This window comes from Rhinopithecus bieti, unplaced genomic scaffold, assembly GCF_001698545.2.
Source record: "Rhinopithecus bieti isolate Rb0 unplaced genomic scaffold, ASM169854v2 scaffold_66334, whole genome shotgun sequence".
NCBI lineage: Eukaryota > Metazoa > Chordata > Mammalia > Primates > Cercopithecidae > Rhinopithecus > Rhinopithecus bieti.
The window spans coordinates 518,312-525,225 of record NW_016825388.1 but is presented as its reverse complement, the minus strand read 5'-3'; positions in this window follow the sequence as shown (position 1 = coordinate 525,225).

The window sequence follows — 6,914 nt, the reverse complement described above, 5'->3', positions numbered from 1 at the left end:
ACAATTAAACAAGCAAGAAATTTAATTAAATTTCTAATTCACTTTGGATTTCACTGTATCCTGCAATTAGAAGGTTTCATGCTAGTATCAAGTATTCAGGAGTCAGGAGTGGCCTGCTGGAAATAAATCTGCAATGTCAACAGCAAGCAGTACATTAATGTCAAACAGATGGTGGAAAAACAGGTCCTATTGCTAACATCCACTGGAGGCTAGTCGAGTTTTCCTCCTCTATCCCAAATCCACTGGCCCCTGGACAGGGAATTGGCAGGTTTTCACAACAAAGATACAGAGCAAAGAGTCAGACCCCCATTTTAGGGAAAGGTACTCACTAACACAAGAGCTGTTCTGAATGAAGAGGAATCATCAGGAACTAAAGGACCTGGTTCCTTTAATAGTCTCAGTTCCACTAAACTACTCCTGTGGCTTTGGGCAAATTACTCTGTAGAGGAAGTTTTCTGGGTCTGACTGGATACAAAGTCTGAAACCATTCAGGATAGTGGCATTTGAGGGAAAAATAATCTGTTAATTATCTATCTACAAAATAGTGGGAGTGAAGGTAGGTGGTTGTTGCTCATGACCTCCCCAATCTGAGACTCTTTCTATTACACTGCCCTACAGAAAAAATCTTCATGACAGTCATGTATATGTATATGTATATGTATATGTATATGTATATGTATTGTGTAAAATTATGTCACCAAATCAGCTATACAAAGGGAAAGGCTTAACCCACACTACTTATAAACTTGCGTGAGTCTAATGCCACAAGCAAAAAGACTGCTTAGCTAATAAAACCTGATACAACAGTGTTTTCAAGACAAGAAACAATAATGCAAGCCAAGGGCGCAACTATAGAATTATAATTGTCACCAAGCATCATTTTAATCTTGATACTCTCCTGTCTTGAAGGATTCAGAATAGTTTTAAATTCATTATTCCTAGCTCCTACAGTATGCAGAAAATCCATTAGGTTGCTCTGTGGTGTTTCTTCTAGTAAATCAAAGCCCTGCAAAGCAGTTTAGTTTTTTCTCAGTCTGAAAGATGTTTAGGTCATGATAATTGGAAAACTCTATTCAAACCCCTACTACAATTAAACAGGCCAGGCATAGTTTTGCCTTAGTAAACTATATATGACCTCAGATCTATTTTGTTATGTATGAAACACTATTTCGAAGCTATCTAGTTTTTAAAATGCACTGACAGCAACAGCTTTAATTTAAAATGCCAGTGTTCAATATGTCAAAGCTCAAATATTCTCTGAGAAGAAGGTTTAAGGCATATATATTATTAATGTACTATCAGAGAACAGATCCCTGAGTTTATTCTGACCAACAAGTCATTAGTCAAAGACTACATAAGGCGAATTTGGTATATGATAATAGATGAGAGAATTGTGTTTCTGGTTGCTGTAGTTATCCAAGGGAAAAGAAACAAAGAAAATACAGAAAGTCTATAGTTTCGGGTTAGGGGACAGAAAACCTGAGCTTAAACAAACATGAGTTTTATTCCTTACCAGCAATTTGGACAAGAAACTCTCTGAAGAAAAGGATGGAAAAAGCATGTCCTACCACATGGTGCACTGAAGGAGCATGGGCAGAATCCCTGTTCTGTGATGAGCTGTGTGGTTCAGGCAAGTTTCTTACACTTCTGGTCCTGAGTTTTCTCATTTGCTAAAACAGGATAAACTGCTGCATCATAATTTTGTGAATATTTAACAAGATGAGCATCCAAGGCATAGCATTGTACTTGGAATACAATGCTAACGTCAGCAAATATGAATTATCTCATTGGACTGATACAAGAAAAGATTGGAAAAATAATAAATACAAAATTTATTTTTTGTTGTTTACCATAACAAACTATGAAGAGTCTTGTTTTTAGTGGAAAATTTTATTTTAGAGATCATTAATGTAGGGCACTGTGGCTTCTGAAATTACCTTTCTTTATTCAAAGAGCCAGCTGCTTTGTACAGATAGTGATGTTACAGATAAATATCAATATGTGGACAGGACTAAACAATCAGGGACCACCATCAACCAGTGGAATAATCTAGCTACTTTGAGGACAAAAACTTGAACTCCCAAACTTTAGTGTTTTCTTTGAGGAACATTTTAGAAGAAAGTCTACTATTTTAATAAGTGACGGGTCAAACCGGTGGTTTAGATAACCACTTCAAATCTGGTTCTCCCCAGGAAGGAGAAGCTAGTCACTGGTCGGTCTAAAGTTTATTCTGAAGGAGAAGGATGACAGCGTTATCATACTGTGTCCATACCTTCAGCAACTTATGTAATAAACATCCACTGTTACCAAAGTTCTGGAAGAAAAGAAACACACATATTTATTTAACACTCATCTGAATCCACCTTGATAATTGGCCAGGGCTTAGTCTTAGACCATGAGGTTTTCCTTCCCAGTTCCTTTACTTCTAAAAACAAACTTAAACTCTGAGACTGAAATCTTATCTAAATAACTGTGAGAAGAGACCACCACAAAACCCAATAAAATCAAATCGTTCCATTAATCATATTAGGCTCAAACCTGTGATAAAATAAAGTGATCAAAAAATCTTGAAATAAATTAACTTGTAAATTAAGATTTGGTTTACTTTGCTCTAAGGAAATTCTATGAAGCAAAAATTATCCTTACAGATGGTCGTTAATAATATACACAATGTTGCTTATTATTTGATTTTGTAAAATATCAAATTCTTATCCAACAGCAATCACGGAAAATAAGCGCAAGTATTTAAACTCTAAATCATATTTTCATCTAGTGAATGAATACGCTACACAGGAATACCTCTTGCTTATAAAACAAACTGAAAGGGAAACTTTCATCTTCAGAGAACAATAATAGATGTTCTTGCTACAAATGAGGCAGTGTGGTATGACAGAAAAATCCCCACATTGAGATTCAAGCTCAGCTTCTGTCACTTGCTAAAGAAATGAAAAAATACTTACTCTCTCTACTATTTTCTCATTTTTTTTTAAAAGGAATAATACCTTCCTAGCTACCTCACCAGACTCTTTTAAGAATCAGATTGGGCATTATCCAGAAATGCTTTGGAAACTGTAAAGCACTACATAAGCAAAGAATTATCGCTACATGTTCTAGACTCTAAATACTCTAACATGAAAGTATTAAAATCTGAAGTCATCATTTAAATACTCAAAAGCAGAATATTAAAATGCTATGCACAATTCCATCAGAAGTCTCCAAACTGATTTCTGAACATCTCAAAAAGATAAACTGTTCTATTTACTTTTTTTGTGTGTGAGGACAACAGCGTCTAACATTCATTGTACTCTGCCTATAATTCTGAAGTGAAATGAAAGTTTCAGTGTATCCATACTTGTACCTGATCCTCATTAGCACTGGCAAGCTATGTTAATGAAGGAATCTTCCTAAATTAAGTTTCTTTTCATTTATTCATAAAAATATGTTTTAACCCTTGACTTAGAGGGATAGCTATCTTCATGTATCTGAAAGATTTCCAGGTAAGGAAGAGTTAGACAGGTTCTATTTGGGCCCAAGTAGTGATATTAGGAAATTATGCTTTGACAGAGATTTTCACTCATTATAAGGAAGAATCTTCTTCAGTTATTATAAGGAAGAACCTTCTACAGTGAAATCTTCTTCATTATAAGGAAGAATCTTCTGCAGTGAAAGCTAACCAAATATAAAACAAGCAATTTCAGAGGCAGTTAGTCCCTCATCACAAGAGGCATCCAAGCACAGGATATACTTGGAAAGAAGTTGTATGAAAGACTCAAGCCATGAATTGCTAAAATGGAGGAACTTTAATCTCCTCTTCAGAGAATGTATGAAGTTATAAAACTGTAGAGTTTCTGAAGATTTTGATCATTATGAAAAGGTATTCAGAATCTATGGGAAAAAACAACTATGACAAATTAATTTTTCTAAATTATATATTGGTGTCAAACGGCATCTTTTTTGACAAAAAAAGCACATATACTTAATTTACAGCAACTTACTTCTAAGTGAAGAGAAAAAATATTCAGTTGTAAATGCCTTTCTTAGATGTCCAGGAGCCCAATAACTCTGAAAATTTGCCCATCAGCATCACATGCATAGACTTTTCTACATTGAAATTTCTAATCCCATTCTCCACAGATCAAAATAATGTGTAGTATAAACTATTTCATATACCTTGCAATTTATCACTGCTTTGCATTAGCATTATAATGCTGACTTGAAAATATAAGTCTTGGGCAGCCATTCCAAGATGGCCAAATAGGAATAGCTCTGGTCTGCAGTTCCCAGAGTGATCAACACAGAAGATGGGTGATTTCTGCATTTCCAACTGAGGTACCTGGTTCATCTCACTGGGACTGGGTGGACAGTGGGTGCAGCTCACAAAGGGTGAGCTGAAGCAGGGTGGGGTGTCACCCAGGAAGCGCAAGGGGTTGGGGGATTTCCCTTTCCTAGCCAAGAGAAGCCATGACAGACTGTACTGGGAAAATCGGGACACTCCCACCTTAATACTATGGTTTTCCAACCGTCTTAGCAAATGGCACACCAGGAGATTATATCCTGCACCTGGCTCAGCAGGTCCCATGCCAACGGAGCCTTACTCACTGCTAGTGCAGCAGTCCGAGATCAAGCTGCAAGGCAGCAGACTGGCAGGGGAAGGGGCATCTGCCATTACTGAGGCTTGAGTAGGTAAACAAAGTGGCCAGGAAGCTCAACCTGCATGGAGCCCACTGCAACTCAACAAGTCTGCCTGCCTCTGTAGACTCCACCTCTAGGGGCAGGGCATAGCTGAACAAAAGGCAGCAGAAACGTCTGCAGACTTAAATGTCCCTGTCTGACAGCTCTGAAGAGATCAGCGCTTCTCCTGGTATGGTGTTTGAGCTCTAAGAACACAGACTGCCTTCTCAAGTGGGTCCCTGACCCCCATGTAGCCTAACTGTGAGACACCTCCCAGTACGGGCCGACTGACACCTCATACAGCTGGGTGCCCCTCTGACACGAAGCCTCCAGAGGAAGGATCAGGCAGCAATATTTGTTGTTCTACAATATTTGCTGTTCTGCAGTCTCTGCTGGTGATACCCAGGCAAACAGGGTCTGGAGTGGACCTCCAGCAAACTCCAACAGACCTGCAGCTGAGGGACCTGACTGATAGAAGGAAAACTAACAGAAAGGAATAGCATAAACATCAACAAAAAGGACATCCACACCAAAACCCCATCTGTAGGTCACCATCATCAAAGACCAAAGGCAGATAAAACCACAAAGATGGGGAGAAACCAGAGCAGAAAAGCTGAAAATTTTAAACACCAGAGCACCTCTTCTCCTCCAAAGGATTGCAGCTCCTCGTCAGCAACGGAACAAAGTTGGATGGAGAATGACTTTCACGAGTTGACGAAAGTAGGCTTCAGAAGGTCAGTAATAACAAACTTCTCCAAGCTAAAGGAGGATGTTCAAACCTATTGCAAGGAAGCTAAAAACCTTGATAAAAGATTAGAATAATGGCTAACTAGAATAAACAGTATAGAGAAGACCTTAAATGACCTGATGGAGCTGAAAACCATGGCACAAGAACCACGTGACACATGCACAAGCTTCAGTAGCCGATTCGATCAAGTGGAAGAAAGGGTATCAGTAATTGAAGATCAAATGAATGAAATGAAGTGAGAAGTTTAGAGAAAAAAAGAGTAAAAAGAAACAAACAAACACTCACAGAAATACGGGACTATGTGAACAGAACCAATCTATATTTGATCGGTGTACCTGGAAGTGATGGGGAGAATGGAACCAAGCTGGGAAACACTCTTCAGGATATTATCCAGGAGAACTTCCCCAACCTAGCAAGACAGGCCAACATTCAAATTCAGGAAACATGGAGAACACCACAAAGATACTCCTTGAGAAGAGCAACCCCAAGACACATAATTGTCAGAATCACCAAAGTTGAAATGAAGGAAAAAATGTTAAGGGCAGCCAGAGAGAAAGGTTGTGTTACCCACAAAGGGTAACACAGGGTAACATCAGACTATCGGCAGATCTCTCAGCAGAAACTCTACAAGCCAGAAGACAATGGAGGCCAATATTCAACATTTTTTTTTTTGAGACGGACTCTAGCTCTGTCGCCCAGGCTAGAGTGCAGTGACCGGATCTCAGCTCACTGCAAGCTCCGCCTCCCAGGTTTACGCCATTCTCCTGCCTCAGCCTCCCGAGTAGCTGGGACTACAGGCGCCCGCCACCTCGCCCGGCTAGTTTTTTGTATTTCTGTTTTAGTAGAGACGGGGTTTTACCGTGTTAGCCAGGATGGTCTCGATCTCCTGTCCTCGTGTTCCTCCCGACTCGGCCTCCCAAAGTGCAGGGATTACAGGCTTGAGCCACCGCGCCCGGCCTCAACATTCTTAAAGAAAAGAATTTTCAACCCAGAATTTCATATCCAGCCAAACTAAGTTTCATAAGTGAAGGAGAAATAAAATCCTTTACAGCTAAGCAAATGCTGAGAGATTTTGTCACCACCAGGCCTGCCTAACAAGAGGTACCAAAGGAAGCACTACACATGGAAAGGAACAACCAATACCAGCCACTGCAAAAACATGCCAAATTGTAAAGACCATCGATGCTAGGAAGAAACTGCATCAATTAACGGCAAAATAACCAGCTAACATCATAATGACAGGATCATACATACATAAATTCATACATAACAATATTAACCTTAAATGTAAATGGGCCAAATCCCCCAATTAAAAGACACAGATTGGCAAATTGGATAAAGAAACAAGACTCATCAGTGTGCAGTATTCAGGAGAACCATCTCATGTGCAGAGACACACATAGGTTTAAAATAAAGGGATGGAGTAAGACCTGCCAACCAAATAGAAAGCAAAAAAAAAAAAAAAAAAAAAAAAAAAAAAAAAAAAAAAAAAAAA